Below are 22,264 nucleotides of genomic sequence, written 5' to 3'. Positions count from 1 at the left end.
TAATCCCAGCACTCAGGATGCTGAGGTAGGAGGATCACTGAGCATTGAGGCTGAGACTACAGATTGAGTTCCAGGTCAGCCTAGACTGGAGGAAGACCCTACATTGAAAAACAAAACAAAACAAAACAAAACAACAACAACAACAAAAAAAAAAACAAAAAAAAAAAGAAAGAAAGAAAGAAAGAAAGAAAGAAAGAAAGAAAGAAAGAAAGAAAGAAAGAAAGGGGGCCAAGGTTTACAAGTGCATCAAAGCCCAAGGCTCAAGAGTAGGAAGTAAGCAGCTGGAAGGCGCCCCCAGCCTGCTCCCCAGCCCTTGCCATCACCTGGAGGGTTACAACCATCTTAAAAATGTGAGACACAATGAAAATGGAAGGTGTCTTCCCCTTTCACCTAGGCATAAATTGATGAGCAGACCCACACTCAAGCATAAAAGAGATAAGTTAACAGTACCCAGATATTTCAGCCTAAATTAATTCCAGTTCATCCTGGATTCATAGATCCTGGAGTCCTTCCTGAACTAGTCTTGAGCTGAGGCACAAAGGTATCATGGAGGCCGGCTGTGTGTCTCGGCTGAGCACTACCTCCAGCTTCGGCTTCCAGATTATTCCAGCTATGCTTAGCTCCACCAGCAACTGGGGCCACACCCAGGCAAGCCAGAACCCTGCCTTCCCAGGGCTCCTTGCCTCTATGGTCAGCGGCTCTGTCATGTGGCAGTTCACTTGCCTGCACCCCCAGCCAACCTTCTATGAAGTCCTGGAAGGTTCTGTGGATGACTGACAGGCAGAATAGGAAGTAAACCCAGACTGAGGTGAAGGACACCCCCTGAGTCCATCTAAAGAGCAGCTCCTGCCCAGCTCCTGCCAGCAGATTTACCAACTTCCCACATGTTCCTGATGACTGATCCCCGACCGAGTCTCAACACAGACGCAAAGGAGATGGTTAACAACAGAAAAATGCTCTGTCGGTGCAGTCACAGACACACGGCAGTTAGAAGGCATTATGCCTACACAGAGTCTAGATAAACAAACAGGGAGGGAGGGCTCAGGCAGGCAAACAGCTGGGGAAACAAATGATTTCATGTCTCAACATGGATTTTTATAATCTGAAGACATCCACATGCCACAATTCATGAATAATAAAAGCAATTCCTCAAAGGCCAACAAAGAAAATTTGGGGGGTGGGGGATTGGAAATGGAACCCGATACATGTGAAGCAACCTTCCCTGAGCTACAAACCCAGCTCCTTAAGACCAATAAATTACTTTTTAATTATTTGGGTTGGGGGCTCGGGAGACAGCTTGGCGGTCAAGGTGCTTGCCTGAAAAGCCAAAGGACCTAGGTTTGATCCCCCAGGATCCACGTAAGCCACACGCACAAGGTGGCGCACATTTTCAGTGGCTGGAGGCCCTGGTGTGCTCATTCTCTGTCTCTCTCCATCTCTCTCTCTCTCTCTCAAATAAATAAATAAATGAAAGATATTTGGGGGCTGGAGGGATGGCTTAGTGGTTAAGGCATTTGCCTGTAAAGCCAAAGGACCCAGGTTTGACTCCACAGGACCCACGTTAGCAGATGCACAAGGGGGAGCACACATCTAGAGTTCATCCCCAGTGGTTGGAGGCCCTGGCGTGCCCATTCTCTCTCCCTCTTTCCTCTTTCTGTCAAATAAATAAGTAAATAAAAGTAAGATGTTTTATTTTAAAAAAATGGGTTGGGGAGATGGCACGGTGATTAAAACAGCTTGTTGCCCAAATCTGACAAGCAAACTTTGGATCCCGATCACCAGAATCCATGAAAAGCTGGACATGAGTAATGTCCATAGCCTACAGTAACGGGAAGAGGACTCGGGAGAATCCCACAGCTTGCAGGCCAGCAACATAACCAAGACAGCCGGGCGTGGTGATGCACGCCTTTAATCCCAGCACTTGGGAGGCAGAGGTAGTAGGATGGCCGTGAGTTCGAGGCCACCCTGAGACTCCCTAGTGAATTCCAGGTCAGCATGGGCTAAAGTGAGACCCAACCTCAAAAAACCAAAAAATAAAAACAGCCTCTGCCTCACAGCAAGGGAAGCGAGGTCACTGTGTACAGCCGGACCCAGTGGTGCACGGGTCTGTAACCCCAGTGAGCCCGTGGCAGCGGGAGGCGAGGGCAGGAGAATCCCGGGGCTTGCGGGGCACATTCACAAGGGCGAAGAACCAAGCGAGTCCTTCTTCCAAAACAAGGTGGAGGGCCGGGCGTGGTGGCGCACGCCTTTAATCCCAGCCCTCGGGCGGCAGAGGTAGGAGGATCGCTGTGAGGTTGAGGCCACCTTGAGATTATGTAGTGAATTCCAGTTCAACCTGAGCTAGAGTGAGACCCTACCTCGAAAAAACAAAAAATAAAAACCCAAAACAAAGCAAGGTGGAAGGTAAGGATGGACTCTCAAGGTTGTCATCTGACTTCCACAAGTATGTTGTGGCACACATGTACCCATGTACCCTGACACACACATGTATACACACATGTGCACACACGTGCCACACACAAAAAGTGATTTACTAGCCATGTCCAGCAAGCCTGTCGGCGTTTCTGAAATCTGTGAAGAGTTCAGATCGACTCTCCATGGCCACGGGCACCCATGTGAGCCCAAACATCAACACCCTAACGTGGGGACCGCTGATCACCTCAGCTTTCCTACTCCAGTCAACTCTATTCTGCTAGCCTGTGGACAGGAAACTTCTCTGCCATCTGAATGGTGAGCTGGGCCAAAAATGACAGAGAAACCACAGTGAGCATTTCCCTATTGTCATCCTCTCTAGCCATAGAAGTTGCTAGTAGCTCCAAACTGTTTTTCACAGAGTTAAATCAATAGACCTATCCCTTGGGAACACAAACACAGGAACATTGTATGAGCCCCAGATAGCAAAGAAGACAGCTCAGCTCTTTTAACTCAAAACTTCCTTGCCAGCTTCCCTGAGGCCTTGGAGGGGGTCCAGTGATGGTGTCATGCTAACGTGCTGACTGTGACCTCAGCAGAAGATGGGAAAGCACTTGGCTGAGTCAGAAGGCCTGGTACTAAGTATCATGTGACTTGGCCAATGGCGCAGCCTCTTTTGGGGTTTCTCATCTGTAAAGTGCCTGGCCCCAGGGTTGCTAAGAGGCTCATATTAGACCCATTATGAGGATGACAATGTGTTGTTAACAGTATAAACAGTCCCATGTGGCTCTTTCAGTATGGGTGGGTCTCGGTATTCATGGATTCTAAACTTGCAAATTCAACCAACTATGGATTGAAAATAGTCTAAAAAGCCAAGTGTAGTGGGGGAGTGCCTATAAACCCCCATGCCCTGGAGGTTAAGGATGGAGAAACACCTTAGCAGTTAAGGCACTGGCCTGTGAAGATTAAGGACCCAGGTTGGATTCCCCAGTATCCAGGTAAGCTAGATGCACAATTTGGCACATGGGTCTGGAGGTCGTTTGTAGTGGCTGGAGGCCCTGATGCACCCGTTCTCTCTCTCTCTCTTTTTGCCTTGTTTTTTCTCTCTCTCTCTCAAATAAATAAATAAATAAAATATTTTAAAACTAAAAAATGAAAGGAGGAGAGGACCCTCTCCCTTACAATTACTGATTGCTGCTCTCACAACCCCCTAGTGAACACCATCAGTCCCACTAAGGGGGACCCTCAGTGGAGTGGGGGCAGGGAGGAGGGGAATGATGGTACCAACATTTGATGTGTCCATAAAGTTTCTACCTAATTTTAAAAAAGGAAGAGGGGCTGGAGAAATGGCTTAACGGTTAAGGCGTTTGTCTGCCTGCAAAGCCAAAGGATCCTGGTTCGACTCTCCAGGACCCACATAAGCCAGATGCACAAGGGGCATATGCATCTGGAATTTGTCCATAGTGGCTGGAGGTCCTGGCATGCCCATTCTCTCCTTTTCTCTTTCTCTATCTCAAATAAATAAATAAAATATATTTAAAAAAAAAAAAAAGGAGCCAGACGTGGTGGTGCACACCTTTAATCCCAGCACTCAGGAGGCAGAGGTAGGGTTTGCTCCTATCCAGTCCCCAAGCCCTTCCTAACAGGAGCTGTAAGCCCTCTCCTCAAGAAAAGTACTACTATCTAAAATGACTGAGGCCTATAGTCAGCTCTAAACATGAAGTTTCATCAGATAAAGCCAGAAAGCATTCCACTTATTTGCAATATAAAAACCTGAAAACAGCTGGGCGTGGTGGCACACACCTTTAATCCCAGCACTGGGAGGCAGAGGTAGGAGGATCACTGCGAGTTTGAGGCCACCCTGAAATTCCATAGTGAATTCCAGATCAGCCTGGGCTAGGGTGAGACTTTGCCTAAAAAAAAAAAAAAAAAAAAAAAAAAAAACCTGAGTACATTGGGACTGGGAAGATTACTCAGTGGATAAAATTCTTGCCACTCAAACCTAAGAACCCAAGTTTAGATCCCCAAATCCCTCCTAAAAGCTGGATGACATGGAAGACTTCTGTAATGCCAGCACAATGGAATTGAGGTAGGAGGCAGAGAAAGGAGAATTTCCCGGAAGCTTGAGGCCCAGATAGCCTGGTGAGACGAGCAGTTAACCATGAGAGACTGCCTCGCCAAGGTGAAGGTGAGGATGGAGGCCCAAAAGTTTTCCTCTGAGCTCCGCACACAAGCTGAGGTGCACACAAGCACCCCCACTCACGCATGTAAGTATACATCCATCACACACACAAAGCCTGAATGTTGTCTCAGGGGGACTAGCTTAATTTAGGGGTGGGTGTGCTAGGCACTCCCTGGTCACCAACTCTCCCCAAACTCTCAAGTGTTTTTGTCTTGTGACCAGTAAAAAGTGATGAGTGTGTTAGAAAAAAAAAAATGATGAGTGTAAACAGGACAAAAGGGCAAGTTAAGCAAGATTTTATTTTTAGAAGATAAAGCAGAGGGCTTTTATTCCAAGCTGGGAAGGGTCCCTGAAAGATAACCACTTGGTGGCTTGGATCAAGGGTCATTATACCCTTAGGGATGTAAATTAGGCATCAAGAGAGGGTGGCTTGGATTGGTAAATTTAAATGTACTAGGGGTCTTTGATAGGTTAATGAGTTAGGCAAAGGAGTATAGGTTCCCACCAAAAAGTTCCAGGAAAGAAAAAGAACCAAGAAGTTAAAAAAGAAGAAGCTGGGCGTTGTGGCACACGTCTTTAATCCCAGCACTCAGGAGGCAGAGGTAGGAGGATGGCTGAGAGTTCGAGGGCACCCTGAGATTATATAGTGAACTCCAGGTCAGTCAGTCAGGGCTAGAGTAAGACTCTACCTTGGAAAAAAAAAAGAGGAAGAGGAAGAGAAGAAGGGAGGTAATCAGCTGACATCTTGGTGAGTCAGCATGACTCAGGCCTTTTTGGAATTCAGCCCCCAGGCTCTGTTCTCTGGGCTTATCATTAGTACCATACAAGTTATTCTCAAATCTTCATGTCTGTCAGGTGTTATGGCATACAGATACTTGTTTTTTCTTTTTGGACCTGTAACCCTGACAGCTACTTACAAAATGGGGCCTGCCTTAGTCCTGATTTCTACCAATATGAGCTCTTATTATATAAGCCCAAAACATAACACAGAGATGTTTTAAATGAATAGAGGAAATATCTTCAAGATTTACTTCAGTGACTAAACTATATGCCCCTCGATCACTCAGCAACACTCTCTGGCTTTCCAATCCACAGGGTAGCAGTTGTCACAATAGTAGATTCTCGGGTAATGTTTATTAAGGACTTGCTGGCCTTGGCCTCATTTCTTCTGTTCACTACTGTACTGAGGCACACATGGTCAGGAGTGTCCCCACCCTGTTTGTTTGGCTGTTTTCTGGGATCTTCAAAGTCTGAGGCAGCCCTCTTCTCTAGCACAGAACTGCGACCCTCCCAAACATCAAGAGCCCATCAAGACCCCAGCCCTCAGAATGTGACTGTGTTGAAGGCAGGGCCTTTGATGAGGTAATGAAAATAAACAAGACTAGGCGGGGGATATTATGCTGGGATTGTAGTTCAGTTGGTATAGTGCTTGTCTAGCATGCGTGAGGTACTGGATTTCTTTATTTTTTTAATTTCCTTTTTGGTTTTTTGAGGTAGGGTCTCACTGTAGCCCAGGCTGACCTGGATGGAATTCACTAAACTAAAGAGTCTCAGGGTGGCCTCGAACTCATGGCAATCCTCCTACCTCTGCCTCCCAAGTGCTGGGATTAAAGGTGTATGCCACCACGCCCAGCTTTATTTTTTTTAATATTTTTAAAATACTTTATCTATTTATTTGTCTGATTGTTTATTTTAGAGAGGAAGAGAGAGAGAGAGAGAATGGGTACACCAGGGCCTCCAGCCACTGCGAACGAACTCCAGATGCATGCGCCACCTTGTGCATCTGGCTTATATGGGTCCTGGAGAAATTGAACCTGGGTCCTTCGGCTTTGCAAGCAAACGCCTTAACCACTAAGCCATCTCTACAGCCCAAGGTCTTAGATTCCGTCCCCAGCATCACATAAAGACAGGTATGGCGGTACATAGGAAATGGAGGCAAGAGGATCAGAAATCCAAGGTCTACATAGGACCAGGGAACAGCATCCCGCTTCTGCGTTTCCCAAAGAAGCGCCTGCCCAGACCCTGAGGGGTCTCCAAGGTGCTGCCTATAAGCGTGGATGGGTCACCCACCCAGAAGCCAAGATGCGTGGCCCCCTCTGCTCTGACTAGCTCAGGCACCCAGAGAGGAATGTGTCCCTGAGCTGCACCTTGTGCTGGGATTTACAAAGGAAATGGCTGAGGTGCTGGGAAATGAAGACACTAACGCAGCACCTCATGAAGCACAGGTTACTTTCTTAGTGTCCTTGCTCGTTTTTCGGTGCTAGGGACTGAATCCAAGGCTCTGGGCGCGTGCTGGGAAATGCTGTACCAACCATGGAACCACAGCCCCAGTTCTCTTTTGACTTATATTTCTGTTGGTGGTGGTGTTGCTGCTGCTGCTGTTTGAGGCAGGATACCACTCAGTAGCTCAGGGTGGTCTCATAGCTCGCCGCCTTCCTCAGCCTCCTGAGTGCCCAACTCTCTTTTAGCTTTCTCTCTCTTTCTTTTTCTTTCTTTCTGAGAGAAAAAATGAGAGAGAAAGAGACAGATGGAGAGAGAGAATGGGCATGCCAGCCAGGACCTCTAGCCAAAATCAAACCTGGGTCTTTAGGCTTTGCAGGCAAGTGCCTTGACTCCTGAGCCATCTCTCCAGATCTTTTTTTTTTTTTGAGGTAGTCTCACTCAAGCTCAGGCTGAGCTGGGATTCACTATGTAGTCTCAGGGTGGCCTCTAACTCACAATGATCCCTCTGCCTCCTGAGTGCTGTGGTTAAAGGCATGTACCACCATGCCTGGCTCTTTCTACTTTTGTTTGACATTTTTAAAAATAAGATACTTGAAATCATTTTTTAAATATTTATCTATTTATTAATGAGAGAGAGAGAGAGAGAGGGAGGAAGGGAGAGAATGGGTGCACCAGGGTCTTCTGCCACTGCAAACAAACTCCAGATGCATGCGCCACCATGAGCGTCTGGCTTATGTGGGCTATGGGGAAATGAACCTAGGTCCTTAGGTTTCACAGGCAAGTGCCTTAATAGCTAAAGCGATCTCTCCAGTACTTAATATTTTAAATTATTTTATTAATTAATTTATTTATTTTGAGTGAGAAAGAATAGACACATCAGGGCCCCTAGCCCCTGCAAATGAATTCCAGATGCATGTGCCACATTGAGCATCTGGCATATGTGTGTACTGAGGAATCAAACCTGGGTCCTTAGGCTTCACAGGCAAGTGCCTTAACAGCTAAGCCATCTCTCCAGCCCATCTTTTTTACTTTTTTTTTAAAAAAAGAAAATTTATTTATTTATTTGCAGCAGAGAGAAAGAGTGTAAGTGTGTATGGGTGCATCAGAGCCTCCGGCCTCTGCAAACAAACACCAGACACATGTGCCACTTTGTGCATCTGGATTTACATGGGTACTGGTGAATTGAACCTGGGCCAGCAGACTTTGCAAGCAAGCATCTGTAGCTGCTAAGCCATCTTTCCAGTCCCTCCTTTTTTGGGGGCAGGGATTTTGAGGTAGGGTTTCACTCTAGCTCAAGCTGACCTGGAATTCACTATGTAGTCCCAGGGTGGCCTCGAACTCTCGGTGATCCTCCTACCTCTGCCTCCCAAGTGCTGGGATTAAAGGTGTGCACCACCACACCCAGCCCTCTTTTTTATTTAAAATTTATATTATTTATTTCTTTGCAAGCAGAGAGAGATAGAAGACAGAGAGAAAATGGGCATGCCTGGGCCTCTAGCTGCTGCAAATGAACCCCAGACACATGTGACACTGTGCATCTAGTTTTACATGGGTACTGGGGAATAGACTGTCACTCATTAGGCTTTGTAAGCAAATGCCTTAACCACTGAGCAATCTTTCCAGTCCCCCAGCCCCTCTTTTGCTTTTTATTTTAAGGCAAGATCTGGTTATTATCTGGCCTTAAATTCACTCAGCAGCCCATAAACTTATTGAATTTGTGATCCTCCTGCCTCAGCCTCCCAAATATCTCGAATGACAGGGCTGTACCCCAGGCCCAGCCTCTTGATAGCATTTGATTCTGATGGGTTTAGTAAAGGATTTGGCAACTCCAGCTGTCATCAACCCAGCAGAGCACATTTCCAGTGGATGAGGAGATGGCTGTCTTTGGCCATTTGGAGTTTCTCAGTAAATTTCCCTGTCACCATCCATTATCTAGGGAAATGGATGTGCATTCATGACACACCCATCCTCTTAAAACAAAACCAGAGACTTCCTGGGGCACTCAGTCCTTCCTCTGTTTTTCTCACACAAAAGACACCCTTTGAGTCAGTTCATAGCCTCTGGAAATTGGTGTTCCCTGGACATGAACCCACCAGCTGAGGACACCTGCTGTCAGGCAGGGCAGACCTGGAGGATGCAAACCTCACATCACCACTGCCTCTTTCCTCCACCCTGGAGGCAGGGACCTATCCTGACCCAGCATTCAGGACGGATAATGACCAGCTCTCTGACCCAGGAGATTGGATGGGGTGGGGACCCTCTCCAAGCCAAAGCGTGAACTCTTGACTGTATACTACATGTGACATTGTAGAATAGCAACCCACACCCGAATGAGCCTCTGCGAATCACTCAGAGTAGACTGCCTGTTTGTTTGAAACAGGATCTCCCAGTATAAGCCTAGCTAGCCTGGAACTCATCATGGAGATCAAGCTGACCTCCAATTTTCAGCAATCTGTCTGCCTCAGCCTTCAGAGGACTGGGATTACAGATGCGTACCACCAAATCCAGCCCTAAGGCATTTTTTTCTTATCATTTTTTCTTGTCTTTTTTTTTTTTTTTAAGTAGGGTCTTATTCCATCTAACCCATGCTGACCTGGATCTCACTCTGTAATTTCAGGCTAGCCTAGAACTCGCAGCAATCCTCCTACCTCTACCCCCTGAGTGCTAGAATTAAAGGCATGCACCACCATGCCTGGCTCCTAAGGCTTTTTTTTTTTTTTTTTTTTTGGCTAAGGCATTTTTTTAAGTAGAGATTATTTTGGGTCAGTCCAAGTCTATGTTCTAAAACTCTTCAGAGTCCTGTTGTTAGAAGTTGTGAGAATGAGCCAGCTGTGGTGGCTCACATATACTTGCAATCACATCATTTGGAGGCTATGCCAGGAGAATCGGGAGCTTGAGCCATCTTCAAGCACATAGTGACGATGCCAGCTTACACTATGAAGATCTTGTCTCAAAAATTGGTAAGTTAATTAATAAACAAAAAATTGTGAAAATCAAAAAGTTATGAAATGCGAAAGAAAGATTTGGGCCAGATGTGGGGATGTCTGCCTGCTTTCAGTCCTAGCACTTAGGAGGCTGAGGTAGGAGGATCTCAATGAATTCAAGGGCAGCCTGATGCTACCGAGTGAGTTCCAGATCACCCTGGACTGTATAGAGCAAGACCCAATCTCAAAAAAACTTAATAGGGGTTTGGGATATGGCTCAATGGGTAGGAGTGTTTGCTGTGAAAGTATGAGGACCTAACTTTGATCCCCAGTACCCATGTAAAAATATGGGCACAGCTACACATGCCTGTAACCCCAGTGCTAAGGGGGGCAGAAACAGGAGAATTGCTAGTTAGCCAGTCTGACCAAAAAAAAAAAAAAAAGAGAGAGAGCTCTAGCTTCACTGAGAAGCTGTCTCAAAGAAACAAGGCAGAAGAGTGACACAGGTGAACCTCAAAGTCTTCCTGGGGCCTCCGAATGTACAAGCACAGGGCATGGGCATCTGTACACACACGTATACGCCACATAGTAACTACACCCACATACAAGAGTGAAGTATTACAGTTAATTCAAAGGAGACTGTGAGCCACACCCACATGCATAGGGCAGAAGCACAGCCACTCGGAGGCCTATGGAAGCAGGAAAGGCACTGGGCCTTCTCAGCAGCGCTTCCATGGGAAGAGAATTTGCGTTCTTCTATTAACGTCCAAATTACAGGGTTGTATCATGCTAACAGAAAATTAAAACCACAACGTGGGAGGAGGTGCTGTGGAAAATGAGGCGTGTCCCTGCTGTCAAAGAGCTTGTAGGATAATAAGGGGCTAGATAGGGCTGGCACTGTCATAAATATTAATGATCAAGATGGAATTGATGGCGACACATGCCCCTAGCAAGTGCCTGTCACTGTATAATTGGAAGACAAGCTCACTGAGAGTGTAGGGACAGGAACAAATATTTGCCATTAGATAACTGACAAGGTCAATTTGAGAGAAGGGGGAGACAATTTGGGGCCCTACCCTTCAAGAATAATTTTTGTGGAGTCAGTTTTATTTATTTATTTATTCATTCATTCATTCATTTAGGTTTTTTATTATTTTATTATTTTTTATTTAATTTAATTTATTTATTTGAGAGCAACAAACAGAGAGAAAGAGGCAGAGAAGGAGAATGGCCGCGCCAGGGCTTCCAGCCACTACAAACGAACTCCCGACACGTGCACCCCCTTGTGCATCTGGTTAACGTGGGCCCTGGGGAATCGAGCCTCGAACCGGGGTCCTTAGGCTTCACAGGCAAGCGCTTAACCACTAAGCCATCTCTGCAGCCCATCATTTAGTTTTTTGAGGTAAGGTCACATGGTAACCCAAGCTGACTGGTAGCTCATTTTGTAACCCAGGCTGGCCCTGAACTCCCAGTGATCCTTCTGCCTCAGCCTCTTCTGAGGGCTAGGATTTTAAAGATGTAAGCCATCACACCCAGCTATCAGTTTCAAGTTTTAATTTAATTTTACTTTATTGTATTTTATTTCTTGGGTTTTAGAGGCAGGGTCTCATATTGTGAAATTGGCCAGGAACTCACTATGTAGCAGAGAATGACCTTGAACATCTGCCTTCTCCTCCCAAGTACTGGGATTGCAGATGTGTGTCACCATGCCCAGCTAAGTGGGTTTTATTTTAGATTTTGTGCCACATGCTTGTAAGAGTTTCCGTAGCACAGTGGTTACCATGTTCGCCTCACATGTGCTCATAAGGCAGGAATATTATTCCAACATCTCCAATATGCTACTGTGAATATTTTTAAGATACTATTGCTCATACTGCCGTACTCATAAAAGATACTTTCCTTCCAGATGGCCAAGCCTGTTGTGCAAAATGGCATAGTCTTTACATAGAATCTTTGCACGTCCTCCTGAGTACTTTAATCCCTTGACTGCTTGCGATGCTTAACAATGTAAATGCTATGTAAGTAGTGATCATATATTGTGGAGAGCAATGACAAGAAGGGTGTTTGGTACAGACACAGGTTTTTTTTTTTTTGTTTGTTTGTTTTTTTTTTGTTTTTTTTTTTTTCTCGAGGTAGGGTCTCACACTAGTCCAGGCTGACCTGGAATTCACTCTGTCATCTCAGGGTGGCCTTGAACTCACAGCAACCCTCCTACCTCTGCCTCCCGAGTGCTGGGATTAAAGGTGTGTGCCACCATGCCCGGCTCAGACACAGTTTTTAAAATATGTTTGAGGGGTTGTAGATATGGCTCAGTACTTGCCTTCAAAGCCTAAGGACATGGGTTCAATGCTCCAATACCCACGTAAAACCAGATGCACCAGGTGGCGCATGCATCTGGAGTTCTGTTTGCAGTGGCTAGAGGCCCTGGTGCACTCATTTTCTCTCTGCTCCCCCCCAACAAATAAATAAATAATAGATGAAATGTTTTTTTAAAAATACAAGTTTGATCCATAGTTAATGTAGAATCTGAAGAGACCAAGGCAACTGTGCAAGTTGAAAGAATTTAAGTGAATTTGGCAATGAATATTCAATGCCCACCATCTAGGTTCTACTATGAATATTACTGCATTGGCTCTGTTGTGGGCGATCACCCATCCTTCCTCCCTCCCTCGATCCATCAACCCATCATCTGTCAAACTGTCATCTTAATGCATGTCACAGTGACCTGCAGATGTCCATAACTTCCACATCATGACCCAGAGCTCAGTATTTGTTTACAGATAAACTCTGTTTATTGGTATTTGTTTATAGGTACACTCCATTTACCTACAGTTACAGTATTTGTTTTTTTTTTAATGTAAATGCCTCTATGATAACTACCCCTTAAATCTGAAATGTTTATTCAACAAATATTGTCATACTCATACACCTGAGGCCAGGCACAGTGGTACATATCTGTAATCCAATATCAGGGAGGCTGAGGCAAGAGGATCATGAGTATGAGGTCAGCCTGGACTATAGTACTGGTTTTGTGGGTTTTTTTTTTTTGTTGTTCATTTTTATTTATTTGAGAGTGTTGTTGTTCATTTTTATTTATTTGAGAGTAACAGAGAAAGAGGTAGATAGAGAACAGGCGTGCCAGGGTTTCCAGCCACTGCAAACAAACTCCAGACACGTGCGCCCCTTTGTGCATCTGGCTAATGTGGGTCCTGGAGAATCGAGCCTCGAACTGGGGTCCTTAGGCTTCACAGGCAAGCGCTTAACCACTAAGCCATCTCTCCAGCCCTGGTACCGGTTTTAGATCAGCCTGAATGACAATCACGAGGGAGCATACCTAATAATATAATAGATAACATAATAAATGATAACCTAACAAACCCTTGTTAAAATGGAGAACATAATCGTCACTCCCTAAAGGGGAGCCAGTGTTATGATGCATGTCCCAGCATGGATGAGTTTTGCCTGTTCTAGGAACTCACTTGAAAGGAATCATACAGTACAGTACTCTATTTTTTGCTTGTTTAAATTTATTTACTTCATTTCTTAGGGAGAGAGAGAGAGAAGGGGTGTGCCAGAGCCTTCACCCACTACAAATGAACTGAGGACACGTGCACCGTTTTGTGCAACTGGCTTACGTGGGTACTGGGGAATCAAACTTGCGTCCTTCGGCTGTGCAGGCAAGCACTTAAACCGCTAAGCTATCTCTCCAGCACAAGTACAGTACTCTTGAAACAGACTTCTTCTGCTTGGCATCCGTACTGAGAGTTATCTGTACGATGTGTGCAATGTTCATCTGTTCTTGTGCCTGCAAAGTGGTAAGACAACATTAAGTCCTGATTCCTTCTTCTGTACATTGATGCCTGGTTTCTTAAAAATTTGGCTATTTTATGAGGGGAGGGGAGAATTGGGGGTCTCATTATGCAGCCCAGGCTGCCTTTGAACTCATGACCCTCTGCCTCAGCCTCTTGAGTGCTGATATTGTGGTGATTTTGAGCTATTCTGAAGAAAACTATTGACCAGTCTTCTACAGCTCCTTTTGTGGCTGTATATTCTATTTTCCTCTCTCTTCAATAAACAGTTAAAAATAAAGTTTGGGGGTCACAGAGTAACTCAGCATTGTTTGGTTTTGAGTGCTTTTTAAATTTTCAGTCTTTTCCTTTATTATTATTTTTATATGTTTATATGTGCTGTGTGTGTTCATGTATGTATGGGTGCATATGAATGTGCATGTGAGGGTAAGTCAGAGGGCAGCCTTGGGTGTTACTCCTCAAGTGCCGTTCACCTTTTTTGAAAACAATTTGTTTATTTTAATTTATTTATTTGAAAGTGACAGACAGAGAGAAAGAGTCAGGTAGAGAGAGAGAGAGAATGGGCACGCCAGGGCCTCCAGCCACTGCAAAGGAACTCCAGATGCGTGCGCCCCCTTGTGCATCTGGCTAATGCGGGTCCTGGGGAATCGAGCCTCAAACCAGGGTCCTTGAGCTACACAGGCAAGAACTTGACTGCTAAGCCATCTCTCCAGCCCTCCACTCACCTTTTTTTGAGACAGGGTCTCTCATTGGCCTGGAACTTGCCAAGTAAGCTAAACTGGCTGATTTAAAAAATGCTTTTCATGGAAAATGTTAATAAAAATTAAAAAATAAAAAATAAAATAAATGCTTTTATTTATTTGTACATGTGCATTGGGAGGCACACTAGGGTCTCTTGCTGCTGCAAATGAAAGCCAGATGCTTTCATCACTTTTTGTGCCTGGTTTTACATGGGAGCTGGGGGACTGAACCAGGCTGGCAGGCTTTGCAATCAAGTGCCTTTAACTGCTGAGCCATTTCTCCCAGTCCCTGTATATAGGTGTTTAAAATTTAGTAACAGTGTCTCTGTAGTGCAATTGGTTAGCGCGTTTGGCTATTAACCGAAAGGTTGGTGGTTCGAGCCCACCCAGGGACGAGGGGTGTCTATTTGGGGCTGGAGAGATGGCTTAGTGGTTAAGCGCTTGCCTGTGAAGCCTAAGGACCCCGGTTCGAGCCTCAATTCCCCAGGACCCATGTTGGCCAGATGCACAAGGGGGCACACGCGTCTGGAGTTTGTTTGCAGTGGCTGGAAGCCCTGGTGCACCCATTCTCTCTCTCTCTGTCACTCTCAAATAAATAAATAAAAATGAACAAAAAAAAATTAGTAACACACACCAAAAAAGATGAATAGCACTTGCCGAGGTCTTTGGGTTCCCATCAGGAATAGATGGTAAGACCCTATTGCTGAAGACTCCACATACTTGGGCTGCAAGACCACTGAGAAATCCTGCTGGATCTGAGCTGATAACCTCCTCCATGTAGACCAGCTGACAGAAAGCTGGAAAAAGCCATGCTGCATGCAGTTCAATGGGAGAGAGAGACATCACCAGTGAAGATACTCAACAGTGGACACTGCAAGCCTTATAATTGGCTAGCCAGACCAAATGAGCCAACAGGTGCAATAGTGGCACATCTGTCATGGTGGAAACCAACTGCTCCCTAATTGGACTGGAGGTCTGCTCCATGGGAGAGAATACATCCCTGAAACTGAAAACTTAAAACAGGAGTAGTCGTGAGCCCTAGTGGTGTAATGTCTGCTGCTGTCTGGATAAATGTATACACTATGCTTATCAAACTGCCCAGTAAGCACTTCTTTTAATGTTCATATACTCTCACTTTTGGTAGAGAATCTTCTCTTTGATGGCAGTGACCTTGGGACTACTCAGAGGTATCATGGTGCTGGAAAGAAGTGGCAGGAGTGCTCAGCACTGCAATATCTCTATCACACCTTCCAAAGCTCAGGGTGTATTGTGGAAGAGGTGGCAGAAAGAATGTAAGAGCCAAAGGAAGGGTAGGACTCCTTACAATGTGCTCCCCCCAGACACAAAATGACCTGGATATCCATGACCTCACAGTGCCTAACACTACTTACATAAGACCATTAAAATAAAAGGAAAGGATCATGACATCAAAATAAAAGACAGACTGATTGATAGGAGGAGGGGATATGAAGGAGAATGGAGTTCAAAGGGGAAAGTGGGGGGAGGGAGTGCATTACCATGGGATATTGTTTATAATCATGGAAGTTGTTAATAAAAAAATTTTGAAAAGAAAAAAAAAAAGATGAATAGCACTGATACTTCCTCAGATACTACATAGAAGTTAAAAAAATATAAAGCGCCGGGCATGGTGGTGCATGCTTTTAATCCCATCACTAGGGAGGCAGAGGTAGGAGGATTACCATGAGTTCGAGGCCACCCTGAACTATATAGCGAATTACAGATCAGCCTGGGCTAGAGTAAGACCCTACCTTAAAAGCCTGTGTTAATTTTAAAGATGCTAATCCTACTTAAATTTCCCTGGCAACAATTTCCCTAGCAGCAGAATAAACAATATGTTAATTCTATAACTACGGCTTTTCTGGAGGAAAAAAAAAATTGCAAGTTTTTTTTTCTTTTTAAAATGGTTATTCATATGTGGATGTATGATGTGTGTTTGACTGCACATACATGTGCCATGGTACATGTGTGGAGGTCAGAGGATAACCTAAAGGTGTTGCTTCTTTCCTTCCACCTTGTTTGAAACGGGGGCTCTCTTGTTGTTTGCCGCCGCCAATGCCTGTCCAGGTGGCCTTCGAGGGTTAGGGCTCTCCTGACTATACCTTCCTCCCATTGCTGCAGGCGTATGGGGATTAGAGTGTGTGCGTGGATCACTGTGTGCCAGTCTTTACATGGGTGCTAGGGATCCTTACACAGTGAGCACCTTTGACCACGGAGCTGTCTCCTTATTCCTAAGTGGAGATTTTCCTGGCATTTCCCCCATGGGTTTGATCGGTGTCTGCGACTAGAACACCATTGCTATGATGTTACTAAACAAGATCAGAAATTGCTGGCAAGTGGTTTTAAGACAACAATTTCCTGGCATACTGAAAAGTATGGAAACAGAAAAGAAAAAAAAAATGAATTAAAATTCTATAAAGAATGATCTCCTTGGACCACAAACTTCATCTGAAAATACACACTACAACTCTGGTGTCTAAAGATACATGCATCCTTTGTCACATTTTTTATGTTGTAATCATTGATTTTTTTAAAATATTTTTATTTATTTATTTATTTACGAGGAGAGACAGAAAGAAGAAGGAGAAAGAGTGAGAACACCAGGGTATCTAACTGCTGAAAAGGAACTCCAGATGCACGTACCACATTGTGCAGCCAGCTCTACATGGGTACTGGACAATAGAACCAGGGTTTTTAGGTTTTGCAGCCAAGCACCTTAACTGCTGAGCCACTTCTCAAGCCCTATTTCAATTTTTTTTTTTTTTTTTTTTTTTAGTTTTCTGAGGCAGGGTCTCGCTCTAGCTAAGAGTTGGCCTGGAAGTCACTGTGTAGTCTCAGGGTGGCCTTGAACTCATGGCGATCCTCCTATCTCTGCCTCCCGAGTGCTGGGATTAAAGGCATGCAAAAGGAAACTTCTCTGGCCAAAGGTGAGGTCAGTGCTAATCTATGGCATAAACACAAATAATTAGAGAACAATTTGATGGGCAAAATGTATCCATTTACAACAATTAGTAAGTCTGGAGAGATGGCTTAGCAGTTAAGGCACTTGCCAAACCAAAGGACCCAGGTATGATTCCCCAGGACCCACATAAGCCAGATGCCCAAGATGGTGCAAGCATCTGGAGTTCATTTGCAGCAGCTAGAGGCTCTGGTGCACCCATACTCTCTCTGTTTTTTATTTTTTATTTTTTTATTTTTTCGAGGTAGGGTCTCATTCTAGCCCAGGCTGACCTGGAATTCACTCTGTAGTCTCAGGGTGGCCTCAAACTCATGGCAATCCTCCTACCTCTGCTTCCTGAGTACTGGTATTAAAGGCGTGTGCCACCACGCCTGGCGTCTCTCTTTCAAAAATTTTTTTTAATACTTTTTATTTTTACTTTTATTTATTTATTTGAGAGCAACAGACAGAGAAAGAGAGAGAGAGAGAGAGAGAGAGAATGGGCACGCCAGGGCTTCCAGCCACTGCAAACGAACTCCAGACACATGTGCCCCCTTGTGCATCTGGGTAACGTGGGTCCTGGGGAATCAAGCCTCAAACTGGGGTCCTTAGGCTTCACAGGCAGGTGCTTAACTGCTAAGCCATCTCTCTAGCCCTCAAAAGTTTTTATAAAAGAAACAATTTAGTAGAAACATTATTAACTTCCCTTCTTAGCCTATAACCTTCCTAGCATAGGCTTTTGACTAGGTTTTCAGCACCAAGCATGAATTTCTTCCTCAAATCTCATCAGAGACCACTTGGTTGCCTCCATATCAGTCATGCCACTATTACACTGATGGGCACATCTTTCCTGGCTAGCTGGTTGCGTAGCTCCCAGGGTCCACTGCCTTTATAGCACTTGCCAGCACTGTGACATCTAGTTAGCGGGAAGGAGGCTTCCAGCTCCATTGCCGCTTAATTTCTCAGTGTCCTAAAACCAAAGCATGTGGTGTCTTCAGCAATACGGTCTCACCATGTAGTTCTGGTGGGCAACCTCTATGGCTTCTGGGAGCAACAGTTTCCACGCTCTGTACAGGATGCTTCTGCATAAACTCTCTCTTCTTTTTGTCTCTGTGTGTAGTCGATGGTATATGTGTGTGGGTGTATGTATGAGTCAGAGATGGGTTGTATGTGTTGATGTGGTAGCCTGTATGTATTCCTATGGAGACCAGAGGAGAACACGGGTGGCCCCTCCATCACTCACTCATGCCATTTTCATGAGCCTGGCTCTGCCTCCCTGCAGGCCCGGCGTTACAGACATGGGTGGTAATCCCAGCTTTTTTACTTGGGTGCTGAGGGAATCAAACGCAGGCCCTCCTGCCAGGCTTCACTACTAAAATTATCTCTCCAGCCAATTAAGTACATTTTTAATTAGCTAACAAAGTAGGTTTCCATATGTTTTCATAATGTCTTGACTTTTGGGGAACCTTCCCTCACCCTCTTCTCTATTCCCTTTCCCTCCTTTTTTGTTTTTTGCTGTTGTTTTGAGGTAGGGTCTCACTCTAGCCAAAGCTGACCTGGAACTCACTCTGTAGTCCCAGGCTGGCCTTGAACTCATAGCAATCCATTTACCTTTGCCTCCTGAGTGCTGAGATTAAAGGTGTATGACACCATGCCCAGCCCATAAGGCTTTTTTTTTTTTTTTCTTCTTTAAACTCTGGTTCTGGGAATCAACTCAGTTCCTCAATGTTGTGACTGAGCTATCTCCCCAAGCTTTAACTGCCAAAGTATTTTGTGTTGTTTTCGAGTCAGGGTCTCACTCTAGCCCAGGCTGACCTGGAATTTACTCCGTAGTGCCAGGTTGGCCTCAAACTCATGGCGATACTCCTGCCTCTGCTTCCCAAGTATTGGGATTAAAGGCATGCACCGCCACGCCCGGTTTGTCAAAATGTTTCTTAAGATAAAGTGGTTGTTTCCCATAGCATAGAGTTTGTTTGCGCTGGCAGGAGGAACTGAGGCCCTTATACTCATGTTCCCTCTCTATCTCTCTCTGTCTCTCAAGTAAATAAATAAAAAATACTTTAAAAAAAATTGAAGCCGGGCGTGGTGGCACACGCCTTTAATCCCAGTACTTGGGAGGCTGAGGTAGGAGGATCGCCGTGAGTTCAGCCTGAGTCTAATTCCAGTTCAGCCTGGACTAGATCAAGATCCTACCTTGAAAAACAAAAACAAAAAAGGTGTTTTTTGTTGTTTGTTTGGTTTTCTTTGAGACAAAGTCTCTAGCCCAGGCGGAATATGAACTATGTTGCTAAAGATGACCTGGAACTTCTGATCCTCCTGCCTCTACGTTGCGTGCTGGGATCACAGGTCTGCACCACTAGACCTGGTTTCCCTGGTGCTGGGGATTGAACCCAGGGCCTTGTGCATGACAGGCATGCCCTCTACTGACTAAGCAACATCCCTTGTCTCAATTTTGGGATGTTGTTCATTTATTGTTATTATTTTGTTTTGGTAGAGGGTGTCTTCTTGTATCTCAGGCTGGCCTTGAACTCTCTCCTCCTGCCTTGGCTCCGGAGTGCTGAGATTAGAGATATGGGTCACTACACCTTGCTGAAGACTGTAATTGGGTTTATTCTGAAATTTTCCCATAAAATGAAGCATGTCCCAAATGAGTTAAGCAGAAACAAAGGCAAAGGGGACTGCTCACCACATGGTGACTCCTTGCAAGGAAGGTCCGGGACATGAACAATGGCTAAACTGATTGGTTCCCAGCAGGTTACTCAGGTAACCTTTGTGTCAGGATTAAGGCAGGCAGAACTTTATTATCAGAACAATTAAACTGGCCCTATTGAAAAATTTCACTGTTATCCCTCTAATTCTGGTTTCAGTGTAACAGTTTTACTTCAGTTTGCTTATTTCCGCACGAGTGATGTGATTTTGATTTTTAGCCTGGTTTGTAGGGGTCTAGAGCTAATCCAAACAGTGGCCTCCCTTCACTGCTTTGTTTGTTTGTTGTTTTGTTGTGGTTTTGATCTTGAGCTCTGAATACGCCTGCCTCTGCCCTCCAAGGGCTGGAATGGGGGTGTGTCACCACCCCCAGCTCCCTGTTGCTATCATTTTATTTATTTACTGACTTAGTTTGGTCTTTTGAGGTAGGGTCTTACTCTAGGCCAGGCTGGCCTGGAATTCACTAGGTAGCCTCAGGGTGGCCTTGAATTCGTGTTGATCCTCCTACTTCGGCCTCCCAAGTACTGGGATATTAAAGGCATGTGCCACCAGACTCGGCTTTTGCTAACATTTTAAACAAATTTGGGGTTGGGGTTGGGAAAGTGGCCCAGGGTCAAAGATGTTTATTTGCAGTACCTGTCAGCCTTGGTTCAATTCTTAAGCCACCCATGTAAATCAGATGAAAAAAGTGGTGCAAGCATCTGGCGGCAAAAGGCCCTGATGCACCCATACACATGCAAGTAAGTGAATTCAATAAAAAAAAAAAAAAGCTTTCTTGCCGGGTGTGGTGGCACTCGCCTCTAAACCTACCACTAGGGAGGCAGAGGTAGGAGAATTGCTGTGAGTTTGAGGCCAACCTAAGACTCCATAGTGAATTCCAGGTCAGCCTGAGCTACAGTGAGACCGTACCTTGAAAAACAAAGCAAAACAAAACAAAAAATCAAGGTAGGGTCTCACTCTAGCCCAGGCTGATCTGGAATTCCCTATGTAGTCTCACGGTGGCCTTGAATTCATGGTGATCCTCCTACCTTGGCATCCTGAGTGCTCAGATTTACGGCATGCGCCACCACACCTGGCTAAAGAAATGTTTTCTTTGTATTTATTTATTTTCAAGAGAGAGAGAGAGAGAGAGAGGAGAAGGAGAGGAGAGAGAATGGGTGCTCCAGGGCCACTGCAAACAAATTCCAGATGCATCTGGCTATATGTGGGAACTGGGGAACTAAATCTAGGTCATTGGTCATTGCAGGCAAGTGCCTTAACCTCTGAGCCATCTTCCCAGTCCAGCAAATACCAATTTTAAAATACGCAAATTTGACTAGGAAGGTTTGTCTGATTTTGTAAGACGTTCACATTGCTAAACCTGAAGCAAATCTGAACTAATGGATCTAAGCACTCATTAGGAAGAAAGAGGGCAAAGAGGATTCACTCCTTTTGCTGCTGAAACGCAGGTTACACCAAGGAGAACTGGCCACTGGCAACCCATGGAATATCAAAAAACCTTCTTTGAAGAACAATTCCTGAGTTGTGTGTGTTGAGGAGTTAGGTATGTAATCTCAGTGATGCAAGATTTTGGCATTCAGAGAATTGCCCAGGTCTGTGAACCCCATCATTTGGGTTCTTGTCCATTTTATTTTATTTTTGTCTTTTCCAGGTAGGGTTTCACTGTAGCCCAGGCTGATCTGGAATCCACTGTGTAGTCTCAGGGTGGCCTCAAATTCATGTGATCTTCATACCTCTGCCTCCTGAGTGCTGGGATTAAAGGCATGCACCACTATACCCAGATTATTTATTTATCTTTAATATTTTTTATTTTTTTAATTTATTTGAGAGAGGGAACAAACGAACTCCAGATACATGCACCACATTGTGCATCTGGCTTACGTGGGTACTGGGGAATTGAACTGAGGTCCTTTGGCTTTGCAGGCAAGCGCCTTAACTGCTAAGCCAGCTCTCCAGCCTGACATTATTTTCTAATAAAATATTTTATTCATTAATTTGCCAGGAGAGAAAGGGAGAATGAATGGGTGCACCAGGGCCTCTAGCCACTTTTGGCATCTGGTTTTTTATGTGGGTACCAGGGAATTGAACTCAGGTTATTAAGCATTGCAGGCAAGCACCTTAACCACTGAACCATCTCTTCTAGCCTTCATCCTTATTATTCTACACTCTTTAGTATCACTTTCCAAACCTTCTATCTTGTCTTCTTGCCCAGACTGAGGCAACATTAATCTCCTATCTATCTCTGGGCACTTCCATATGTGGGATTATACAATCATGTGGTCACTTTTTCCGCACATTCGCGCATTTTATTT

General features: G+C 44.9%; 1 non-coding gene across 1 annotated transcript; it reads left to right on the top strand.

Moving 5' to 3' along the window:
- Positions 1-14,611: 14,611 nt before the first annotated feature.
- Positions 14,612-14,685, top strand: Trnan-auu. Its single transcript has one exon. It is a non-coding gene; the product is annotated as a tRNA-Asn (tRNA).
- Positions 14,686-22,264: the final 7,579 nt, after the last annotated feature.

Source organism: Jaculus jaculus, chromosome 12, assembly GCF_020740685.1.
Source record: "Jaculus jaculus isolate mJacJac1 chromosome 12, mJacJac1.mat.Y.cur, whole genome shotgun sequence".
In the NCBI taxonomy this organism is placed as follows: Eukaryota; Metazoa; Chordata; class Mammalia; order Rodentia; family Dipodidae; genus Jaculus; species Jaculus jaculus.
The sequence above is the reverse complement of the archived record's forward strand: the minus strand, read 5'-3'. Positions and strand labels throughout refer to the sequence as shown.